Here is a 25,890-nt window from a genome sequence, read left to right on the forward strand (position 1 = left end):
AAGGTTTATGGCTGCAGCAATACAAGCCTTCCATCTGTCCCTATCCTGAGCAAGATCTATCCACTCCTTTCCATCAACGTTACCTCTCCATTTTCGTCTTGGCCTTCCTACAGGTATCTTACCATCAGGTTTCCCAACAAGAATCCTGTAAACTCTTCTTTCCTCTCCCATTCGTGCCACTTGGCCTGCACATCTAAGTCTTCTTGATTTAATTATTCTAATAATATCTGGACATGAATACAAATTATGCAGCTCTAAATTATGTAATCTTTTACACTCCCCTCTCTCCTCATCTCTTTTAGGTCTAAATATTTTTCTAAGGATTTTATTTTCAAATACTCTTAATTTGTGTTCCTCTTTTAATATAATGGACAAACTTTCACATCCATATAATGCTACAGGCAAAATTACTGGTTTGTATATCTTAACTTTTAGTTTCTTAGATGTTATACGAGAAGATAAAAATTTATGAAGAGCCTGAATTAAGCATGCTTTTTATTTCCTCTGTAATATAATTTTCATTTGTTAGTATGACTAATAAGTAATTTCACCGTAGAAGAGTGTAAAAAGAGAACAACAAGAAAATACGAGTTCAAATAAAGAAGACATTGAAACCAGGAAACAACTAACGACATATCTGCTAAACATTGTCTTCTGCAAGGTCATGAGGTAGGCAAGAGGCGAAGTCTGGTTTCATGAATGGATGGGAACGAGTAACATTCAATGCATGTAATTAACATTCGCGGAACTGAAATTTGCAACTGAAGAGTAGCAATAGAGGAATAATGTTAGATATCCGAGTGAGTTTGCACATATGTGATTTCGAGATTCGCCCATTCAGGATGCATGATGGGAAAACGAGAATGTTACAAAACATTCCCTGTAAGCGATAGTCAAGAGAAGTTTCCTTTACCTGGACACGATGCACCTCTTAGTATTTCCTGATCGGAAATCATGTTTTCGTACTTAACGTGCAGGGATTTCTACACGATACTTGAGGTAAGAACTTCAATACATATCTGTGTACCATATTTTTGTGACATCTATTTCATTCAGGACTCAAGATCCACACACATATGGTTACAGATACCTTGCATGAACATTTTGGAAGTTCGTTAGGTTAGAAGAGAGGAAAGTTGATATTTTTCACTTGTGATATTGAAGAGGTGAATTCTGGAAAGACTCTCGAACTAATCTTGCATGTACAAGTGGTGAGACTGTTGATGATATCGATAAAATAAAACAGGGGCTATGTTTCCTACGACTATCGCAGTAAGGCCCATTGCGGCATTTTAGAAAAGGTGCTATCATAATTTGTAAAGTGTTAATTGTTGGGACTGGCATCATGTCTAAAAAGAGCATTGTAGAAGTGAACAGAGATGCTGTGGTACAGTGTTTAAATGCACTCAACAAACGGCTATTCCAACAACCAACAGCTATTCCATCAACCAACAGCTATTCTATCAACCAACAGCTATTCTATCAATCAACAGCCATTCCGTCAACCAACAACTATTCTATCAATCAACAGCCATTCCATCAACCAACAGCTATTCTATCAACCAACAGCCATTCCATCAAACAAAAGCTATTCTATCAACCAACAGCTATTCCATCAAACAAAAGCTATTCTATCAACCAACAGCTATTCCATTAATCAACAACTATTCCATCAACCAACAGCTATTTCCATCAACCAACAGCTATTCCATCAACCAACAGCTATTCTATCAATCAACAGCCATTCCATCAACCAACAGCTATTCTATCAATCAACAGCTATTCCATCATCCATCATATACTCCATCAACCAACAGGTCTTCCATCAATGAACAGCAATTCCATAATCCATCCGCTATTCATCAAACAGCAGCCATTTCATAATCCAACATATATTACACCACCCAACAGGTATTCTACAGTGACAACGGCCACCTTTACTATTGCTAAGAGTCGTGAAATGTGTCGTTAATAATCCATACGGAGGCAAGTCCAATTCAGTCTCACATGCCCTCTCATTTGCAATATACTATGATTCGTGTTCGGACTGATAGTATAAATGGTATTATAAATGCGTTTAATTCCACAGAGTTATAGCTTAACAATTTGGTTACTAGATGGCGCTGTATTTATACATTACACTTCTGGTATAAAATACAGAGATAACACATAAAAATTGACAAAGTTTAGATTTCATGTAAGTAAGAACATAACACTCTAAAAGAAAAGTATAGAGAAATTAAATTGATACTAACTGTTATAAACTCCTTGCATATTTATTGTTCATCGTACGATGTAATTCTTGAATCATTCTTGTATATAAATCCACAAGCAACGAATCAAATTATGGTTATGTCCTACTAGCAAATTGATTTTATGTACATAAACACATGTATATTTTTGAAGTGGTGGGCACGTAGTTGTTCACTGCAAGATTGCATCTAATTTCCTATTACTTCTTCTTCTTATTTAAAATTATTTTAATACTTTTCCAATACAAGTTAGGATCATTATGTGTAGTCCATAGGCGTAGCTTGGACTGGCAAAGGGGCACTCGCCCCCAGATTTTCAGTCAGGCTTATTGCAATTTAGAAGTTTTTGGAAAGCTGCAGAGACTTCAAAGTTAGTACCAGTGTTGGAATTGAAGGGGGGCTAGGAATTTCCCCCCTTCTCCTTTTTTCATCCCCGGCTCTACATTTATATTTTCATTAACAACCAGGGAATGTGTATTGCATTATTATTATTGCGGATGGCATGACAATTCGAAGCTGCTGTTCACGATGTTGTGAAGTAAGATACAGTCATTGTATGTTTATATCTGTTATGGATGCACTTTATTTTATGTTCAGTCAAAACAGCAAAAATCAAAAGGGTCTGTTCGAGAGTGGTCAAGCAGTGTGGCAACATCAATGATGAAAAATAACAAAATGTTTGACATCCGTTGGGTAGCAGCTTATCAATCTGTGTAAACACTAATAAATAGGGCCAGGATGTTGATGTAAATGCATCTTTTTTTTGGTAAGGCAGAAACATTGCATAAGTAGATAGAAATGTGTTTTACACGTAAGTGAATTAATTGGGATGCCTTTGTTAGGGCATTTTTTTGCATTTTTTGACCCTTTTTTGGAGTAAAGGTCATTTTTTTAAACCGTTCAAGTCATTTCTCGGCCTTTTAAAAGTCATTTTATGCATTTTTCTACATTTTGGTGAAAGAAGGGGCATTTTACATGCAAATGTCACCCTTTGAAGGAGAGATGTTCCCGACTCTCGTCTCATTGCCTTCAGCGCAGTTCTGAATGACCGTGTTTGAAGAAACAAAGAAATTCTGTGCAGTATTGTTGACACAAGCTGTTGTGTAACAATTCAGCCCAAACAATGTGATTTTCCCCTCTATCAGTAAATATAATGTCGCCAGACGGTGTTAAAAATCAAGGTGTAAAGTCAGATTATTTTCGGAACAGCTCTGGCTGACTGCGCGAGTCTAGCTAGTGAGCCTACCGACAGCGAGGAGCGTGAGGAAGAGGGTCCGCGATTGGTGCCGGGTTGGAATGACTACAGTAGCTCGCTTGTTGATTGGCTGCTTTGGAAGTTGTGACTCGCTCCCAAGCTGCAAATGCACAAGAGTCAGGGATGTTATGGAAATAATCTTACTCTGCAAAGTTTTGTGCTCTGCATCGGACATTTTGTCAGGGAAGCAATTTTCACTCTATGGAATTGAAAGTGAATTAACAGCAAGTGATATTGTTCATTTCAAGTACGCTCTTCTTGTGTCGGTGGAAGTCGAGAGAAATTTTTCCGAAAACCAGGCGCGGCTCGTGCATTATTTACCCGGGGGTTCACTGAAGTGATGTGACATATATTCACTTTCCGCAAAATATACTTCCTTCGCCCAACAAAAGGATGGGGGAGGGTTTAAAAGCTTTGTCAAGAATTCTTTTTATCTGGGAGTATAAGGTTTTGTTGTAGAGGTGTGCGAATAAATTTAGGGCTGAAACTACAATAAATTGTGCCTTTATGAAAAAAGTTGAGTTTTGTTGGAATATCATGGACGTCCTCAAGTAGGGGCAAGTAATATATTTTTTCCCCACGAGGAGCAAAAAACACTCCTTCAGTCTGAAGTTACTGCAACGCTTTTATAAAAAATTCCAAAAATTACTGTGACTGAAATTAAATTATATGCGTGTAATATATAATTTTTGGTTTACATTCAATTTCCATGGGGGGGCGGCCCCCTTTTCCCCTTCCGGACGTCCATGCTGACTAATCAGAACTGGTCCTACATTTGTTAAAGGGAAATGGCAACTAATGGCATGCGCATACTAGAAATCGAACCTGAGACCCTTTCATTTATACGCGACAGGTTTGTTCAAATTTGGGGCTGGTCGACCAGCACACGCTTTTTTTCAGTGGACAAGGAAGTTTGTTTACGTTAATTATGTGCATTTCTATCGGTCATTTCTTACCTGCGCGGACAGCAACGCCTACACTGCATCAAATGACATAACCTAGGTAAAGTCCATCCCTCGTTTCACTCGCAGCATCACTTAATACTTTCCAACAAGTATCCAAGCACTTCAAAAACTAAAAAACTTGAGACTTTGACACCGAGCGACAGCGAGTCACGTCTTCGCGCCATTCTTTCTCTTTCGCGAACCCGAAGTGTTTCCACCTTTAAGGAAAAACCTCTGAATGCATGCACAAGGTATTTTGGTAATGTATCTCCTTTATTTTAATTCATCGCATCTAATTCCAGCTTCTATTTGTTTCCACTCATCCATCTCTGACACAATCTTGCATTTATTCCAAGAAGTTCGGTGCAAAAATGATACAAGAGAAGATTGAATATGTAATGTGTGCGCTTCAAACTTGAACCGCACACAGCAACACTGGAAGGGAGGAAGCAGCGAGAAAGGAGCCTTGTCCCGCGGCTTCTGCGAGAGAACGAACTGCGCATGACCGTTGGGTAGAGACATAGGTTCTGGAATCTCATCTCCCATGTATTTTGTCCTATACCCTCCTCGCGCTTCTGCTCCCGCACGAAGCTTTCACAATGGCACGAGCTGTCCTGTGGGGGTTCAACTGAGGGTCTGTATCAGGGCGGCCGATTCGCGGTTTCTTCTTCTCAGCAAGAGAGTTCGCCGTGTTACGGGCACAAATACATGACTTATTGTGTAGAATTTTTAGCGAAATAATGTGAAAATTTAAAGACATTGTTCATTGTTCATTCTCGAGGTGATTATCGTATATTACTGGGGGTTCACTGATCCTGTGCGCTATAGGGCCAACCGCGCCTGCCGAAAACCGACAATCATTCACTTTTGAAAATTTGCATATGATTTTCTTTGTGTACTGCAACTCAGTACTTAAAGTGTAAAATATGACAAAAAAGTGAACTTTCTTACTTGTACTACCATACGCAATGAACATGTTATAGATAGGATACTGTAACGTTAATTTGTAATTTGAATTTCTCTTGGTAGTTTATAAATTTGTTTTACAAATATTGCAGAATTTTTAGGTCATTTGTTTAAGTTTATAGAGCATTTTCTTGCATGTATTAGGTCATAAATGCATTTTTTAAAGGACATTTTTTGGGCAATTTTAAGTTCATCAAATTCCTAGGCCTACTAATAAAGAATTATCCAGCCATTGTTCATTTCTCTTCAAGTCGTGGCCCCAGTGGACCTATCAGTTGAAAGGAAAGAGAAAGTGCCAAGGAATGCTAAAGAAGGTGCCCACTTAAGCAAAGCGTCAAGTCAACTTTGCAGCAGCTTTTCGCATATGTAGATCCAAATATGCGCGCAGAATATAGTTCCACTGAGACGGGTTCTATTCCGACACAACTGCATACTTGCAAGAAAACAGTTATTTAATTTGTAAAATACAGACAAAATAAAATAATACATCCATTAGCAGGTATGTACTTGATCGGTTGCAATCACTTTGCAGACGAACTAGGATCCGCAGATTCGCCAACTGGAGTTTGTATTGCGCTGAAGAATCGCTGAAGATCAAGAGCGAGTCGAGCAAACCTGCTGCAAACTTAGCTTGACGCTTGGCCAATGTTGTATTTAATTTCCTCAAACTGTTATCATTCCTTCCACAGGGGAGAAGTGCTAGTGTAATTGATGCAAGGCAGGAATTGGCTGCAGCGATGAAATTACCTACTTCAATGAAAGAGCGCCCTGGAGAAAGTGTTAAAGATGAAGAATTTTAGTTTTCTCAAAACAAAGCATTTATGAGTGCACCACTAACTGAAACATCTAAAGCCGATGAGGAAAAAAAAAATATTTTCAAAAGCATTTCCTTCATGGTCTTACTGATAAACATTAATTCCTGATTTGAAGATAATAAAATATTCGAAGAAGCATCTGTTTTGAATCATGAGAAGCGGCCAGAAAATGAAACAGAACGTGTTATATGACAAAGAAATCACATTTGTTGCGTGGTAGGGTTGTAACAGAAAGAGGACTGCTCAGTTTTCAACGAAGGCAAAAACATAAAGACGAGCTCAATGGGTGCTTTTCTGAGCGAAATTTCTGCAAACTACAGACCATTCCAATATCAACGACTGAGTGTGGATGAGGTTTCGGTAAAATGAACTCGACTCTAGCTAATAAATAATGAGGGGGAACCCCCTAAAGAAGCCCGCCTCTACACGCATACATTCAGGCGGTATGCGCTTTTGCCCTGGTGCCTTTAAACGATACCAGGACGTCATTTCCTCAGAATTTCGGTAGCCCCGGTTATTGTGTACTAATTTATTTCATTTTTTTTGTTTTACAATTTACATTAATAAAACTAAAACGTTTACACTGGTATTTAAAATTACACTAATTTTGATTTACAAGCTATAGGTAATTTGCAAGGACGTATTTAGAGGGGGGCTCCGGACCCTCCCTCCCCGAAATATTTCATCAAGTACTAAAATTAAATAATCAAAATATTAGCATTTGTTGCATAATCAATGGTTATTAATTGCTTCTTTTTAGAAGGCAAGGATTATATTGGGATCATACGGCTTTGAATGACATTACAAAGAAGATTTATGTACACTGCTACTCAATATGCATAAAATATTAATTAAAAACTTGCTTTTCTTCAACTAGATGTAACATCATTTTTGTTATTCGATAAGTATTCAATTATTCATCTATTTGACATTAATTTCATTGCCAGGGCACTTGTTTTTATGTAAGTTATTCCGATCTTAACCACAGGTAAGCTGCGTAATGAATTTGCGCTGTTATATCTCTATTCTTATACAGTCTTTTTATCTATTCGTGTAATAATAATTTAATATTAATTTATGGATTGTAATTAGTATTAATTGATTTAATATAATTATTTTAATTTAAACATTATTAATATTATATTACTATTATTATTATTCCTGAGACACTTGGTTTAGACCCCCCCCCGAAACATATTTTTAGATACGTGCCTGGTACCTTGGTTGTTCTGGTTCCCAAAGTTTTGAAAACAATCAAGGTTTACATATTGTAAATTGTTAGAGATAATGCTTAGGTAATGTTAAAAGATTAGTATCGAGGTTTACATATGAAAAGTTCTAGATAAAGTGTGAGTAGTGTTAGTAGGTGTATATAGTGAGATATTGTTGACCAATTATTCATTTGGTTGAACAGATCAAAGATTGGTTTACAGATTATTAGGGTGTATTCTAGGATTGGTTATATGAAGAAGATATGTATGGTGAGGTAAATTTCTTATATCGGACAAACGACTGAAATTTGCTAGTTAATTTAATTTCAATATTCGTACTTACGTATTCTGCATTGAGAAACATTGTTGAAGGTGGCATTTCGCTTATTTCATGGAAATAAGCTCTATTTGCGACATATCGAGTAAGTTTTCTTCGTTTCTTTTTGCCTTCGGTAACACGCAAAATGGCGGTCACAGTTTCACTACCGTACTCGGCATGAAGTGTTTCCACCCCACTGCACCCAAAAATACCTACGTAGCCCCACAAACCATTCTCGCATAGCCCCACGAACCATTTCCGGTAAGGTTTGGTTAGGTTGGGTCACGTTTAGGTTAGAATAGTTAAAAATTGGTTTAGAAAAAAATGCGTATCCCCACACACATTCTCGCATAGCCCCACGAACCATTGACACATAGCCCCACAAGCCATTTGCGGAAACGTACCTTCTTCAGTTACAAAAACACGTGTTTGGAAACACTGACCGGGATTATGTCATCACACACAGGCTACATCAACCTGGAAGTAAATGGATGCAAGAGCTTTCGTGCATCGGTCACACATTTATATCGAAAAATAGATGATTTACTGGCAAAATTCAATGAAGGATGCGAGAAAACACTTTACCGAACTTCCACAAGTATAAAGAAACTGCATTCGGTAAGTAATTTCTCCTGTAAATTTGTAGAAATCCGTTTGTCCGATATAAGAAATTTACCGAGGGTGGTGCTTAAGGTTGGACTATGAGGAGAATCGTCAGCCCTTGAAGAGAGTGTCTCCGAAGAGAAGATATGAAAAACTGACGATTGGTTTAGCTATGTAGCTGTGGGTAAGATCCCAGTGAAAAAAGCAGCAATAGCTGGGACTGGCAAGGTAAAGAAAACTCTCACTAAACAAGGAAATCGAACGAAGGTTGAAGCAGTAAGCGCGTTGTTCTTTTATCGCTGTGAATGGCTCTACAGTCAGAGTTGTAAAGAAGCCGGATTCAAATGTGTTCAAATGTGTGATTTTTTAATGATAAATTTTTAAACGAATATTTTGGCATTTTGCCAACTTCGGCGAACCTATTTCACTTGCAGTTAAGTCCCGATATGCGCAGATCGCTGCGGAGCACTTCCTATTACGTCATCCTCCCCACCACTCTTCTACGTACTGGTCTGGCCTTGAGACTACGAGTGGTGTCAACTCAGCAAAATTAAGCTAAAACAAATATGACAAACTATTTTTACTGTGTGGATTGACGGTACAGGTTCATATCAGTCTATCAGTGGTTCATTTGATTTAATCCGGTCTTTGAAAATGCGTGCGGTGCGCGGATCGTAAACTGTAGTATTACGCACGCGCGTTAACGTCTATAACGAATAGAAACTACTGGGCGAATGACTTCATTTTCTGAATGCGACTTCGAGCAGTGGTCTGTTTTTTTTAAAAAAAAAAGCCGAGTGGGGCTGGGGTTCTTTTGTTTATCGTACAACAATCACTACGAGAAGGCAATCTGATAACACGCTTGCCTGTGTTCTTTTTTAAAGCATTGAAATGTTCTTGCTCTTTACTCTTGGCTGCATATTTTTGAAATGCAAAAAATCAAATCATGCCGGGTCCAACGAAATTCACAATCTGCTCTGGAAAGCCCCTTAGAGGACAGGCCAGATAAATTGACTACAATCTTGCAACATATTTGCGAAATAAGGAGGAGTTACATAAACTTAAGTGTAATGTTCTCGAGTCCACATGCGGCGCCACGGCAGTATCTAAATGGATGGTTTCTCAAGTTTTAAAAGAATTGGATTGGATTGATTTGTTGTTTTAAGTCCACTTTATGCACAGTAAGGCTAATCGGGACTTTACCTACAGTTTAAAGTGGTATCCGAACCACTATGTGCCTGCACCGGGAATCGAACACGAGATCCCTTGATTACAAAGCGACGACGCTACCACTGCGCCATCGGGGAGGCAAAGTTTTAAAAGAAGGAAAAGAGTCGTTGGCGAAAGCTGAGCTGAATTTCTGTACTCCGACAGGTAGAAAACAGCCCAGGAAAAAGCGAATACAAATTTCGTTGAAAATCCTCAGACCATTCCGCTCCCTCCAGGTTGCAACACTGCGAACCAACGTCGCTGCGAAGAATGGAGTGGGGAAATGTTGTGTGAGATGCGCAAGAGCTATTTGCAGAGTTTTGTTTTCAAACTTGTCAAGTTATAGTTGTGAGTTTTGAGGTTCGTACTTGCCAATATAGGCGTGCGCACGGGGCAGCAAAAAGGGCAATTTGTTCCCTACTACTCCCACTTAGAAATTTAGTGTACAGGAATCGTATCACAGTAATTAAAAACATAATACTCTATATAAAGTTAAGCATTTCCAAGCAGCTACTGAGGGAGAAGGAAAGTGCATTATTTCCTATGAAATTGAACTATCCAACTTTGTTATTGTTATTAACACTCATACACAAGGTATTCGTTAGTTGCGTTACTTCTATGTTTGCAGATAACTTACCCGTGCATTTGAAATCAGTACCGGCGATTGGTTGAGAAAAGTGGGAGGGGTCAAGGACAGTTTACTTTGCCTTTGTAGACAAGGCCTAGCATTAAGAGTGCGGAAGCAAAACGTGGAGGGCAACTGTCTCCCCACCCATACGCCCCCTTAATTGCAGCCACTGTTGGAAATGAATAAATTATGCGTAGTTGTTTTCAATCTGTTGTGCGAAATCACGTTTATATCTAAAATAGTCTCTTAAGCACAGTGAGGGGAAATAAAGGAGGGGGTGAAAGAACATTGGTGTCCCGGAAGTTTGATTTCTTCTAATAAAGTGATTTTTGACGGGTCCGGACACACTGTATGCACGTCCCTGTTCTCTACCCATCAATAGAATAAAACGGCGAGATGAAATTAGGTTTTTCTTTCTCCGATTCAACTTTCGTCAAGGCATTTGCCCCCCACGCCCCTAATCAGAGGGTCTGCGCACGCCTATTCTTGCCAAATTATGTAAACGGAAAAGTCAAAAGAAACCCAACCAAAAAAGCTGCCCCCCCCCTCCCCCATAAAAGCCTCTTTCAGATAATTTCCAACTTTACCTACAGGGACGATTTTCCTGTGACATTATTTTCTGAAAGGAGGCTACAGGAAGGACGCCATGCTGCAACATATCATTTATACATTGACATAAGTAGCTGCGACTGGGTGAAAGACTGCGGGGAGGGGGGAAGACATGCAGGGGCTAAAAAGGGGGCCAGCACGTCCCCTAGTCGCCGCCACTGATAGGTAGTTCTTAGGATTTCCCACTCTCTGCATTTTCTTCAATTCTGGTCAGGGGCCAAAGATGTGCTACTGATGTATTCCCAAAAAACAAAGGAGACAATTATTGATTTCCTGACCCGGAAACTGAGTGATGAAGCTAGGACTGATCGTGAATCGCATCGGGGAAGCCCCTTCTGGTTTCGTAGTGTGTTAAGCCCCCTGCACACGGGGACAGTAGTGGCAACCAGTGAAATGGCCGGACAGTAGGCTTACACACGAGGACAGTAATGGCTTCCATTTTAATGTTCTAGTGGCAGCCTGTAGCAAGTTTTTTTATTCTTTTTATGAAGAGTACGAGGAAGCTGTTGATGAGGCTGTAAGTGATATTGTACATTGTTTAAGTGAAGAGCTTCAAGAAATAGTAGCCAAAAGAGGGCGTGATGGGATACAGACTGGGTGTGTCGTATATATCAGCTGGGAGCTTCGTCTACAATACTGCGCGAACTTGCCGAGGAGGAGTCTCTGGAATACAAGAGAATTATGAGAATGAGTGTGGGGCAATTTAAGGAACTGTGTAATTTAATTGAACATAAAATATAAAAAACAGATACGCTAATGAGAAACGCAGTTCCTGCTCGTCCAAAACTAGAGATTGCCTTACGATTTTTAGCTACTGGTGACAGTTTCCAAACTCTAGCAATCATGTTTCGAATACCAAGAAGTACTCCGCTTCCTTAGATTTTGAACACATTTCCGGTGTGAAATTTCGCAACGAAAGTAAGTACGTGAAGTAAATAGGAAAGTAATCACAAAAGTAGTTCCTCCCTCAATAGAGTCTGGCGCTCTACGCCAGTACCTTTCAAGGCACGTCCAATAATGGCTGCCACTACGTCACGTGTCCCTGTTACTGGCCCTCTGGCGTCCACTAAACTCAAACCTGCTTGAGTTTGGCGAAGAATTTGCCGCCACTACTGCCCCGTGTGCAGGGGCTTTAACTGTCACCACCCCGCCATGGAGATCATTTTAGAAATAACTGGAGTTACGTCACAGACATATGAACTCCGCCATTCCACTGGCGTACGCACGATTTTTGTTCGGGAGGGGCTGGAATTGGTCTTTCCCCGAGTTCCTCAATGCTTTTATTTGAAAACATTGATGTTCTCAAAATTTCGGAGGGGGCTATAGCCCCTTCAGCCCCCTCTCTGCGTACGCCAGTGCTCCATTCATGCGACATACAATATATATTCTTGCGGGGGAAGGGGCTGTCACCCTCCTTGCCTCCTATCCATTTGTCAAAGCTACAATCTCCAGTGATTTCTTGCAAAATCTTTTGCAATCTTACATGTCTCTTGCCACAGCTCAACCGTTCAACCATGCAAATCGACAAATTATCGCGTGGGACCTGCACCACAATAAATATTATGATTACGTCATTTAATTATGTAAGAAGTACGACTTAGGGTCACAGGGTGCCTACGAAAAGCACATGAATTTAGATGTTTATAGCAGTTTTTATGCTTTTTCATTAAAATATTTATTAAGGTGAAAGGCAGAATGAAATAGCATTTTCTATTGAGCATTTGTGTTGTCTGTACGGGAGCTGCCTCTTCAGTGACATCTGGTATCTGGAAAAGGATTTAGTGGTATGTTTCAAGGATTAGATGTTACAGTGGTTGTTTTTGTTGCTACGAAAAGACAAAATTTGAATAGACTTATGGAAGGATGTTAGATGAAATTTCTTCAACGAGAAATTGGTATGTAAGTGTAAACGTTTCATCCATTTTCATACATACACACACACTCCTGCATACAGAGCGCTCCAAAATGTCTGCAAGACAAAACGTAGTGTTGTCACAAAAAATATCTTCTTATCTTTGTACTGTAGTTTACTGCATTACAGTTTAGATAGATGTCTGTTATATCGGAGACACATTAAAATCAGATATTTTGTGTTTCAAATGGTTCGTACTTACCAATTGTGTATTGCGGAACATAGTTCAAGGTGCCATTAAGCTTTTTACACGAAAATAACTTCGATTTTTCACATTACGAGTAATTCTTTTGGTTCCTTTCTTCCGTTGCAGAACATACAATATGGCGTCTAAAGCTGTGGATCATCGCGCGTCGTGCTTGTGTTTTGTCGATTTGGAGTGGGTATGCAATGTTTCCAACTTTCTTAACCGAAAATACCTACTTCCGTGTTCATTATGTCATCACAAACCATTGACGGATAGCCCCAAAAAACCATTCACGATAGCCCCAAAAACCATTGACGGAGAACCCCCAAAACCATTCACGATAGCCCCACGGACCATTTCCGGCAAGGTTAGGTTGGGTTAGCAATAATGGAAACAACGGCATAATGTTGTCGCTTTGCACAAAATGCAAGTTTATTATATCAAAAGTGCTTATTTCTTGTTGTGCAGCATTCTACGGTGATAAAATACCCCCACGAACTTTCAAAATGCTACAGAAACTCATTTCCGTAAGTAGTTTCTTCTGTAAAAATGAAGAAATGTGTCTCCGATATAAGACATTTACCACAGTTTACAGTAACTGCAGGTCTGTTTCTCGGCAGAAGTAATAGACAGTGAAAATTTGTCACGCTTTTAACCACGCAATATATTTCCTTCGTAATAAAACGCATGTATTTTCTAATTTCTTTGCATTTTATGAACGTCTAAAAGACACAACCGTTCACGTCGTTATGAGTATTCTGTATATTTCATACTCCAGAATATTTTGGATGCTTACGAAATTCCCAATCTTGATGAGGACAATTTTGTTCTTAACATTTGTGACATAATAAAATAGATAACCGTATATTCCAGAGTAAAATGCCTTATTAAAGTATCAGAGCTGCCCAAACGTAGTCCATAACACTTCGAACAGATGGCAGTAGATGCTGAGCAAACACGTACGCCATCTGTTGCTAAATTTCAAAATCACGAGCTGTAATTCTTCTTAGGTTACGATAAAAGCATATTTCAAAAAACATTCTTGCTTATTTTATCTATCGGAATTACTAAACACACTAGATTTCTTAATACTACTTTAGGTGTGGCGTCATAAAATGACCGTGTTATACAAAAATAGTGGTGGGTGTTCAAGATATCAAGTCGATTCCCCTTTTAAATAGCGATAACTTAACTTCTTAAAGTGGACCACTATGCCATCGGGGACGTGAGCATTCATATTTGTATTTCTGTTAAAGAGACAATACTGGATTCGACACACAATAAGCTTTCGCGAAGCTCACGACATCTTGTGATTACCTGTGGGAATTATCCGAAACACTGACCCGCTCAACGAATCTCACCTTCTTCTAGGACCGACCGCTTGAGGGCAACACCTGTCTTTCCTGGAAGTTTCAATTGGGTAACAAATAGTTGTGGGCAGTTCGTGGTCACGTTCATTATAACACCGATTCCAGAAACCTGTTCCACCAGTTAAAAAGCGAAAGTAACACAAGGAAAACGACAGATTTAACACCACTAACCTTGTTTACGTTTTAGTGTGCTACAGGGTGATCCCAAAGTTTGACGACATTCTTACAAGAAACCTACAATGGAAGAGTAGTACTATATAAGCCAAACTGTGCAATCTTTAAGGTGTTGTAGGTTGTAAATTTATTATTATTTTTATTTCAAGAGGTTCACTCTTGAAATCACACACTTTGTACATGAATTGAACCATCAAGAGGCCAATCAAATGTTACATGATTTGAAAACACAAGTTTACACGTACTTTTACTTTTTCCTGTGTAGAATATGTTGACCATGTTTACGTATCGTTATAAGAAAGAAACTAGTTGTAGGAGAGAAAAGATATATGAAAGAAGAGATAAGACACCAGGCTCCGAAAACGAGGGATAGACAGAAAAGGAAAGAAAAGAAGTAAACAAGCGAGACCATGTGTGTGTGAGAGAGAGAGATAGAAAGAGAATTGGGGGAGAAGAGAAGTAAAGAAACGAAACAGAGAGAAAGAAATGAAGAAACGAAACAGAGAGAAAGAAATGAAGAAACGAAACAGAGAGAAAGAAATGAAACAGAGATAGAAATGAAGAAACGAAACAGAGAGAAAGAAATGAAGAAACGAAACAGAGAGAAAGCAAGAGAGAGAAGTATAAGAAAACAGAGAAAGATTGGTGAAAGAGAAAAAAGAAAGACAGATAAAGAGGGAAAATGGGAAAGAAATGAAGAAGCGACAGGGGGAGGGAGAGTTGGAAAACAGCGTGGGAAATATATGAAGAGAAATAATCAAACAAGACAAAGAAAGATATAGAGGCGAGAGAGAAATAAAAATCGACACAGAGAGGGACGTAGAGACAGAGGCTAGGAAAAGAAAAGGAGCAAATAGAGAGAGAGCAATACACAAGCAAAGAGAAAGATGTAAATCAGAAAGTAGAGAGGGATAGATGCGAGGGAGACAGAGATAAGAGAGAGAGAAGCAGAGACAAGCAAGACAGAATAGAAGGAGGGGAAGAGAAATAAAAAGCGAGAGAGAAATTTACAATCAAAATAGAAAGAAAGCATAGAGATAGCGAGAAAAGGAAGAATGTGAGATAGAAAGAGAAATATAGATGAAAGGAAAATAACGTTATCAAGATGGAGAGATGTATACATGGGACTATTCACTGTAAGAAAAAAGAATCTCGTTACTATAATTCCTACACTCCTTAGTCAGCACGACAAACTTATGAGGCAAAAGTTTGACCTGACACTCCTCGACACCGGGCTCACAGCATCAGAGAAAGCGAACAGATCTTTATAATTGACCTCTCTTGTCGGTATTCCCTTCATTGCAATGTGATTGACATTCAACGCACTGTCTACACCTTCGCGCTTACGTCATTCCACGAACACAAGTGTCCTTTCGCACGCTGCGAACGATATTGCATAACTTGGTTCACTACGGGATTCGACAAAGCATGCTGCTAGCAAGTAACAGTCCACACTCGAATACTCTGTTTTGTACGGCGTCAGAATCACGCCGTTGAGTGGTCTAATCATCACTCATCATCGTCGCTATTAGACAAAAATGGCAGAAAAGCGACGCTAAATAAATTTACAAAATACGGCTTCAGATTCGTGAAAATTAATCCAAATTATTTCGGCTAAATCGTCTACGAGTGACGTGTTTACTATTCCTCACCTTATTGGTGGAGTGTATTTATTAATCGACTAATTGGATACCTTCCGTAGCTGAGTGGTTAACGTAACACACTACGAAGCCAGGGAACATGTGAACGAATTCTGGAAAAGACACGGACATGCCGCATCCTCTATTTCGTCACCTCATTATTCATCTTCACCGTCGCGATTAATTCAAGAGGTAGAAATGAAGAAGACTCAGGTGGGCAGCCCATGTGGCACGAACGGGAGAGGAAAGACGAGTTTACAGGATTCTTGTTAGGAAACCTGATGGTAAGAGACCTGTAGGAAGGCCAAGAGGAAGATGAAGGGATAACGTTGAGGGTGGAAAAGATTGGATTGATTTTGCCCAGGATAGGAACAGATCAATGTATTGCAGCAGCCATAATCCTTCTGGTTTAAGAAGGCTAGAGAGTTAGTTAGTATGTAAAATGTTGGTTTTAAGCTCACTCTGACAAACTAATCGGCACTACGCCTGCAGTTCTTAGCACAATCCGAACCATTACACACGTACCTGCAATAGAAATGGAAACGGGAACCTCTACATTACAACCGACAATATTCCTTACTTTCTTTACGTAATCAACTACTTACAATGCATTATCAATGCATGCGGTAGCCTTGACACAGAAATTGATGCATATTAAAACGCACGAGGCAAGACGAAATGGTTAATTATGATTTCATGAAGTAATTAACTGTGTCGTTACTTCATGCACTAAAAGAATAACCTTTGCCTGAATCCTCTGTTGCTCAATACACAGTGATTCTAATTTGACGGAACCATCTTTATTTCGTAAGGAATACATTGCTGTTCCGTTTTGACAGATTTTCGTTTCTCCAAATATTCAATTGGTTACTTTCGTTTTGATTTATTTTGCTGCCACTTTAGGCTAATACTGAAATTAAGATGAGTGATGATATGATGAAAGGACAATCACAAAGAGTGATTTATGTACAGATAGGCTAATCGTGACTGGACCTACAGTTCAAAGTGGAGTTCGAATCACTGTGGAATGTCCCTCAATCGGATACCGAACCAGAGACCCCTTCATTACAAGGCGACGACGTTACAACTACGCCGACAGGGAGTCCTCCCATGCCGGTACTCGAACCAGGAAACTCTGGCGTCGTAGCGCACTGTGCTAACTCCACCACATTCTTCCTGGTTACTTTTGGTTTGATAATTGTAGTTTTATAATTGAACATCCATTGATACTTTTCTACGAGACGGTAAATGTGCCTTTAACTTTTTATGAACGTGAAAAGTAGTTCCTTACACTAAAAAGGGAAGATAAATTTGCAGATTTTAGAAATAAAATTCTTAGAAAGAGATTTGGACCTAAAAGAAACGAAGCAGCAGAGAACTGGAGAAGATTTTATAATAAATAATGCGCGCCATCTATACTTGTCCTCTGAAGATAATTTACAGGGCTGTTGTTACGAAACGTAAAGGTAAGAGATCTGTGGAGAGTTGAGATGGAATGACAATGTGAAGATCGACCTTAACACGGGCCAGGGGTGCCTATCCCCCCCCCAAGGTCTAGGACGCACTCCCCCCAAAACGGGTAGAACACCCCCCTCTATGCCGAATCATTTGCTCAAATTATTTTCTTCAGGCAGAATTTGCGGAACAGTGTAACACAGACATATTTAAGTAATATGTGTTTAATTTAGGTATTGTTTACAATGTAGACAATTACATATATATTGTATATTACTTTGACATCGATTGAAATAGCATTTTACACAAATGATAATTTCTGACGTTGTTGCAGCAAGCTTATTGATAATTTCCTCAATTGGCTGCACTGTTAAAATATCGGACTCACAGGATGGAATTACGGTAGACATTACCCACTCATCAGCCATATACGAACGTAGTCGGTTTTTAATGGCTCTAATTACACTCATTGTGCTTTCTGCAGAGCAATTTGTCAACTTATTTTATATAATACCGGCAAACTTGAAAAGGTCGAAAACTGGACAACAACACGGTATGGTTTAAGAAATTCATTCTTAACGCATTTCTGCAGATCCATAATTTATTTAGAACCCGTCATGTCGTGTGTACCTGAACTTTCTAACTTTCTCAATCCCATCTTCCCCATCGCTATTTACCACAAGGTAAAAAAAGCGATGTTAAATAAAAAAAACAACTTTTAAAATAATTACCTGTCATGTTTTTCGTGGCTCATCTCATTAGGCTGATTTTGTTAACCTGGTCCTAAACATTGGTGTAATTTTTCCAAATTTAACTTCCACAGTTTTGTACTTTATGGGAAGATTTAGTTTCATATGCATGTTTAAGTTCAGTGTTTTCCCCACTTATCTTAGCGATGAATGGTATTGCACGAGTACTCCACACACATGTATTTGAACGTTCTTGTAAGACTCTTTGGAATGAATGAATGGTATTACACGTGTACTCCACACACATGTATTTGAACGTTCTTGTAAGACTCTTTGGAATGAATGTTCCCCTTTCAATTTACATAGTCAATAAAAGTAAGCTTTAGACAAAGGAAACTGACGGTATTATACAATTATCCAGTAGCACAGGAACACAACAAACAAACAGTAGGGGCGGCTGGGTTCCAAAACTAGGGGAGCAAAGTGGTGGGAGGGAGGCAATTCGCCCACGCCCTCTCCCTCCCCAACCTCCGCCACTGCAAGCGACACAAATCGTGCCTGAAATCATTCAACACCAAGGCTGAAGTCTGCAGTGTCCGAAAAACACCAGACATTGTTTACTACTGGCCGAGATGCCAACAATCGAAAGGTGCATAACATTCGAAACCTTTCATTGCAAGAAGCACAGCTCATTCATGTTTCCTAACATAAACGTACAAAATTTCCTCAGCTCACTGCCATTGTTAATGTGCTGAACCTTATTTTTAACATTTTGTCTGCTTGAATATGCGAACAGCCCCCCTCCCCCGCGCAGGGTGCGAAATCATTTAAGACTAGTGTGGGGAGAAAGATCTTAACATACAAACCCACAAACATACATATAAATTATAGACATATTTATAATGTTATTAAAATTAAAAATAAAATACTAAATTAAAAATATATTATTATTATTAATTAACGAAAAATAAATAAATTTGTAACTTTTAAATATATCAAATATTATAAAGTAGCAAACTACGTCCGTTACTAACTGGTTAAAGATGTTAATAAATTAAGAGATAGTTGAAGTGGTATTATTATGTGTAAGTTTTTGATTTATGTTAATATAAATCAATTAGGTTTCATAGTTATTATTGTTATTATTATTTGTTAATGATCCCTTGAGAGAAAAAAAGCATTGAACACTCACAACTACACTAATTATGTATGTATTCGATATCATTCTTAGTACAGTATATTTGAAATTAAAAGTAATTGTTTATCTCTTGTTTGTTGTAACAAAAACTCTCCCCCCTAAAATTTTGGTTGGGGGGAGGGTTTGAGGCCAAGATTGTTGCTGGGAGGAAATCCTCCCCGTCCCCCCAGGATTTCGCACCCTGTCCCCCTCTTCCAAACTTATTCTAAAGGCATAAGCGGTGATGTTTCATTCCAACGCCATCGCCGCGATTAGCCACAGGTAGGTGGAGAAACTGTACATAATAACCATAACTAAAAATCAATAACAAGTCAATCAAATGAAACGATCTCACCATTTTTGTGTGAAAATATGTAGAAGTGGCAGCTAAACTATAAAATTTTGTCCGCCCCAAAAAAATTCCCATGACGCAGGCGTGTCATGAATCCCCCCCTGTGGGCACCCCTGACACGGGCACCCGCAAAGATTTCCCGGAGGAAGGGGGGGTCAAAGTCGAAGAGTTAGAGAGAGAGAGAGAGAGAGAGAGAGAGAGAGAGAGAGAGATCTAGAATGTTAGAATAATAGATGCATTATTTATTGTCAAGATTTAAAATAAACAGAGTGTCCAAAAAATATGTCGAAAATTGTTCAAATATATGGATATTACATGCAAATGTAACTATAATACAGGTGGGCCATATTGATGGGACACATTTCAAATGCATATGTGGAGCATGTAGGAAGCAACATTTATTACCAAATATATGGAAAACACTGCCAAAGGACGGGAGTTTTGCACTGTGTTCAGTGTTTGAAGATTACATCCCTGAGATGGACACCACCTTCACGAGAACATTCTTTGGCTCTAACATCCATGTTCTGCATAGTTTTGCGCAGGGTTTCGGCTGGGATGGCCGCTATCTCCCTTCGGATGTTGTCCTTCAGTTCATTGATGGCAGTGGGCCTTATTGTGTACACCTTGTCCTTTAGGTAACCCCACAGGAAGTAGTCCGGTGGAGTTAGATCCGGGGATCTGGATGGCCAATGGACATCACCGAATCTCGAGATGAGCCGTCCCGGGAAGTGTCGTTGAAGGGTTGTCATTGACACTACTGCTGTATGACTAGTGGCACCATCCTGCTGCAGTCACATGTCCCTTAGGCCAAGCCGTTTCATTTCGGGCATGAAGAATGTTCGTAGCATCGTGATGTACCGCTCAGCGGTGACTGTCATTCTGTTCGTATTAACAAATGTTCTCGTCAAGGTGATGTCCATCTCAGGGATGTAATCTTCAAACACTGAACACAGTGCAGAATTCCCGTCCTTTGGCAGTGTTTTCCATGTAATAAATGTTGCTTCCTACATGCTCCACATATGCATTTGAAATGTGTCCCATCAATATGGCCCACCCTGTATATAAAGTATGTGCTACAAGCTAATATGTGTAAAAATGTGGAAAATAAAAATATAATTTTTCGAACTTACATACCACAATTCGCAAAGACAGTACAAAATAACATTAATTTAACATAATGTCAAGATATACATTTACATTATGTTCCCTGGCTATAACCCAGGCCCGTAGCTAGAGGGGGGCAGGGGGGGCAACTGCCCCCCCTGAGAGCCTGCTTTGCCCCCCTGTGAAAAATAAAGAACATATTCCTACTGGAATTCTTACTAATCTTTCCAATTATATCCTCTATTAGGCTACTCTAGCAACATAACAAAGACACTTATTGATTTTGTGATTTATTAACGTGTGTGGGATTACGAATAATGTCGTACTAGGATTAGGTGGAGAAAATCCCTTCTAGATTCAGACTTTGGGAAATGATTTCGTAATTTTCAGTACCTAGAACAGTAGTGACATTTTGAGAAGTCTTGTATGAAAGGTACCTAATGTGTTTGGATGTTCTTCTTGGATGTGTTGTTATGAAGTTTGAACTGCTTTATCTTTTGCTTCCGAAGTCTACCTATTGGTAATAGTGATTCATGTGGGAGAGAGAGGGAATGGATGTTCGATTTTTGTTACTTAGCGTTGCCTTTCTGCCACTTCGAGCTGAACGTGACAATGAGTGATGACGTGCAATTGATGAAGAGACACTCACAAACAGTGCTGCAACCACAGCGGGGGACAGGGGCATTATCACCCCCCACAATTTTAATCGGAAGTCTAATCTAGGGGGGGGGCAAACATTGAAGTAAAGAATCATGACTAGCAGAGTCTAAGAATAGCAGTACAAATGGATATTCAAGATGGAATTAGTTTTCAAGTTTTCCTTGCATTTTTCTTCCAGACGGCCAAGGGCAGTTGCAGGGGGCACCCTCGCTTTCAAATTTTATACAAATAAAAGTACATTTCGTAAAATTTTCTTGCTCGCTTCGCTCGCAAGTGCGCATTTTCCTATTCTTATAGTCCAAAGCCCTGGGAGCCAAAACCATCTAAATAAAAAAAAAAAGTTAAGGAGAATGCCATGGCACCCCGTGAAATTATTTGCGCCCTATTAAATCAATATTGTTTCAGTTTACATATATTTGGATCTAAGATTTTCCTGCTCGCTTCGATCCCAAGATCATTTTTCTCTGTAATGCATTCTAAATTACCCGAGAGAGAAGTAAGTAAGTAAGAAAAAAAAAAAAAAGTAAAGTGCTCCCACACTTTCTTGATCCGGTCGTGAGTGGGGGGTGATGTTATTAGCATCACGCCCCTGACCGCCTTTAGCCCCCAGGGTTTCCCTTAGGTACCCATGTCATTCGACGCTGGGTGGGTGCCGGGGCCGCTTCCAACGTTCCAGAGAGAGAAGTAAGGCCATATATATACTTCAGATTGTTGCTGCTTAAATGCATGAGAGAAAATTTGGCATATGAATTAATGTATTTTCATTATATATATATATACAGGGTTAGTCAAAAGTATCGGGTCAGGCCAGTAATAATGAGATGCGTGGACGGAGGAAAATCACATGTTGCAAGTGGGTTTTGGTGCGGAAACTGCATTGAATGGGGGTGTGGCCATCATGGCAGCCATCTTGGATTCCGCCATATTGGATATCACACAATATTTTCAAATAGAAAGGGATATGTATGACACATCAATTTAGGCTACAATCGTCCCACAAACGACAATCCGAACTCATTTTGGACCTATCGTGGAAGAGATAGATATCGTTTGACTGCAAAAAATGAGATTTGTCTGAAAGAATTGTTCACTGTATTCTTGTGGGTAACTGTACACTGCAAATTACAGAGATCATGAACAAGAAAACGTGACATTGACTTACAGAATGCCTCAAAGCAAGTGCTCACTCTGACAATGACAAATGACAATTTTCAACATAAAAAGATGAATTGACAAAAAACTGATCATTGTATGGAACTTATTTCAGCGTTTTCTGATAGCTAACAAATAAGTGGTTCGTTGGAAAAAAAAGTTTTTCCCAAATAACAATCACATGTAAGTAACGGGTGGGTCTAAAGCTACTAGTGATGATAAAAAAATGCACTCTTAGTTTACTTGGCAACGTATTAATAACAAAAATGGTATGACACGAAGCGTACAAATTACTTAAATTACTTCCTTGTGACATCTGCTATCCAACAAGGTACAAATGTTGCTAACATACACATTTGTGTACAAGAAATAATACTTCATTCATCTTCATGTGAATGGAATCACGCAATACAATTAAAGAACATCACACCTCTTGCTCAAAGTTGGCACCTCCGTTACGAATGCAGGCACGCAGGTTTTAACGGACATTTGGTCTCTTAACTCGTGATGTTATAGTGTCCTTGATGTGTTGACCAGCTGTTAAGATCCTCTCCCTGAGCTCTTCTTGCGAGTTTACCGGTGTCTTGTCATGTGGCTCCAAATGTAAAAGTCGCAAGGCGTCAAATCGATCGGTGGATCGAGCTGGACAGTCATCATGCTGATAAATCATGTCACGTGTTGTAGCTAGAGGCACATCCTCCAACAACATTGCCATCCCGTTCCTCAAAAAATGTTCATAAGTGATGCCATTTAAGATTTGGGGCAGGAAAAATAGCTCGATCAAATGATTGTTGATTACGCCCATCCATACTTCTGCCTGGGCGTGCGACAGTGGCTGGATGAAAATTACCCAAAGAAATGGATTGACCGAGGCGGCCCGATTTAATTAATTCGATTTTTCTTGCATAACACAACACAATGGTGTTGTTGGATTCTCGTTAGATTCCTTTGTGCGTAAATATCTCGCATACTGGAAACTAGAGGGAAACATTATGAAGCACGATTCATAAATGACTTCCTTATCAGTTCTGCGGAGAAGCCCAAAGCTATTGGTACATATTAAGAGTCATTTTTTTGTTCATTGGAGTTTAAAGATATCATCTCTTTCCTGTTACATATCACTTTTGGAGGAGGGGGACAAGTGCCCCTCTGTACCCTGCTATATCTGCCAATGCAACACAATATATTAAAAATTTGCCCCCTCTAGGATTGAATTTGGACCCCCTAGTAAGAATTCCTGGCTACGGGCCTGCTATAACCTTCGGCTTTTGTGCACGAAAGAAGGACTTGATCTGTTTATACAGACAAAAGTCCAAGAAGGGAACATTTGCCATAAGATTCAGGAATAGAATAGCTTGGGGGGATTAATTATTCGCGTTTCTGCGAAAACCTGTTCAAGTGAAAGTGATTTCAAAGCGCAGCAAAAAAACTATCAAAATTGCTTTCCTATCCCAACCTGCAACTTGCTGTGTAACACCGAGTGTTTACTAGTAGTGTGGTTAGGAATGAGGCATGCCAGGTGAGGAAGATTGGACAATATGCTTGCGATTTCCATATCATTGTTGCAACTTGGATAAAATAACAATAAGGTAATGTAATTTTTGTATTGTTGACATTATTCTTAATGTTATGAATTAGAATTAATACATTTGGTACATTCAGTAGTTGGTATAGGAACGTCCAGATGGCGTAATGGTAACGTCGCCGTATTGTAAGATCCGGGTTCGATACCCAGCGGAAACACGTAGTGAATTGAATGTCACTTTAAACTGTAGGTCTAGTCCCGATAGGCTTGACTTAAAACAAATAGTTATCTTAACGCGTCATGCTTTGGGCTCCGGCTACTGGCAGGTCGCAGGTTCGAGTCCTCTTGGGGAAACATAACTATTCTCCTGAGATTTCGACCTGTGTAGGGGACCGGTGGCCATCCACCATCATGAGGAAATTGGAGGGATACGAAAATAGTAGCGTAACAAGGTCATAAGAAAGCTACAGCAACGACTTGGGGTTTGTCGTGCTGGCCACACGTCACCTATAGCCTTACAAGTCCCGATATGCGAATATCGCTGCGGAGCACTTCCTATTACGTCATCCTCCCCACCATTCTTCTACGTACTGGTCTGGCCTTGAGACTACGAGTGGTGCCAACTCAGCAAAATTAAGCTAAAACAAATATGACAAACTATTTTTACTGTGTGGATTGACGGTGCCGGCTCGTATCAGTTTATCAGTGGTTCATTTGATTTAACCCGGTCTTTGAAAATGCGTGCGGTGCGCGGATCGTAAACTATAGTATTACGCACGCGCATTAAGGTTTATACCTAACGAAGAGAAACTACAGGGCGAATGACTTCATCTTCTGAATGCGACATCGAGCAGTGGCTTGTTTTTTTTAAAAGCCGAGTCGGGTGGGGGTTCTTTTGTTTATCGTACAACAATCACTACGAGAAGGCAATCTGATAACACGCTTGCCTGTGTTCTTTTTTAAAGCACTGAAATGTTCTTGCTCTTTACTCTTGGCTGCATATTTTTGAAATGCAAAAATTAAATCATGCCGAGTCCCACGAAATCCACAATCTGCTCTTTAAAGCCCCTTAAAGGACAGGGCAGAGAAATTGTTTACAATGTTGCAACATATTTGCGAAATCAGAAGGAGTTACATAAACTTAAGTATAATGTTGTCGAGTCCACAAGCGTCGCCACGGGAGTATCTAAATGAATGGTTTCTCAAGTTTTAAAATAATTGGATTGGATTGATTTGTTGTTTTAAGTCCACTTTATGCACAGCAAGGTTATCGGGACTGGACCTACAGTTTAAAGTGGGATCCGAACCACTATGTGCCTCCACCGGGAATCGAACCCGGGACCCCTTGATTACAAGGCGACGACGCTACCACTGCGCCATCGGATGGCCAAGTTTTAAAAGAAGGAAAAGAGTCGTTGGCGAAAGGTGAGCTGTACGTACTCCGACAGGTAGAAAACAGCCCAGGATAAAGCGAATACAAATTTCGTTGAAAATCCTCAGACCATTCCGCTTCCTCCAGGTTGAAACACTGCGAACCAACGTCGCTGCGGAGAATGGAGTGGGGAAATGTGGTGCGAGATGAGCAACAGCTATTTACAGCGTCTTGTTTTTAAACTTGTCAAGTTATAGTAACTGATTGGATGATCTTCAAAGCAAGTAGGGCCTCTCCGATGGCGCAG

At 39.6% G+C, this 25,890-nt stretch overlaps 1 protein-coding gene across 4 annotated transcripts in view; it reads left to right on the plus strand.

Annotated features, from left to right (window-relative positions):
• The window catches only part of LOC145996066 (cytochrome P450 6j1-like), a 260,095-nt gene that overhangs the window by 196,875 nt on the left and 37,330 nt on the right, over positions 1–25,890 (plus strand). The window contains exon 1 of one of the 4 annotated variants that reach the window (XM_083132296.1): positions 887–999. The exons of 1 other annotated variant lie outside the window; for it this stretch is intronic. The gene's annotated coding sequence lies outside the window, so the exon portion shown is untranslated. Of the gene's footprint in view, positions 1–886; positions 1,000–12,538; positions 12,596–24,190; positions 24,276–25,890 lie in introns of those variants that run through there. 2 more of the 4 variants (XM_083132297.1, XM_083132295.1) reach the window with 2 other exon arrangements.

The sequence above is a fragment of the Lepisma saccharinum genome, chromosome 12 (assembly GCF_977018435.1).
Source record: "Lepisma saccharinum chromosome 12, izLepSacc3.1, whole genome shotgun sequence".
Classification (NCBI taxonomy): domain Eukaryota; kingdom Metazoa; phylum Arthropoda; class Insecta; order Zygentoma; family Lepismatidae; genus Lepisma; species Lepisma saccharinum.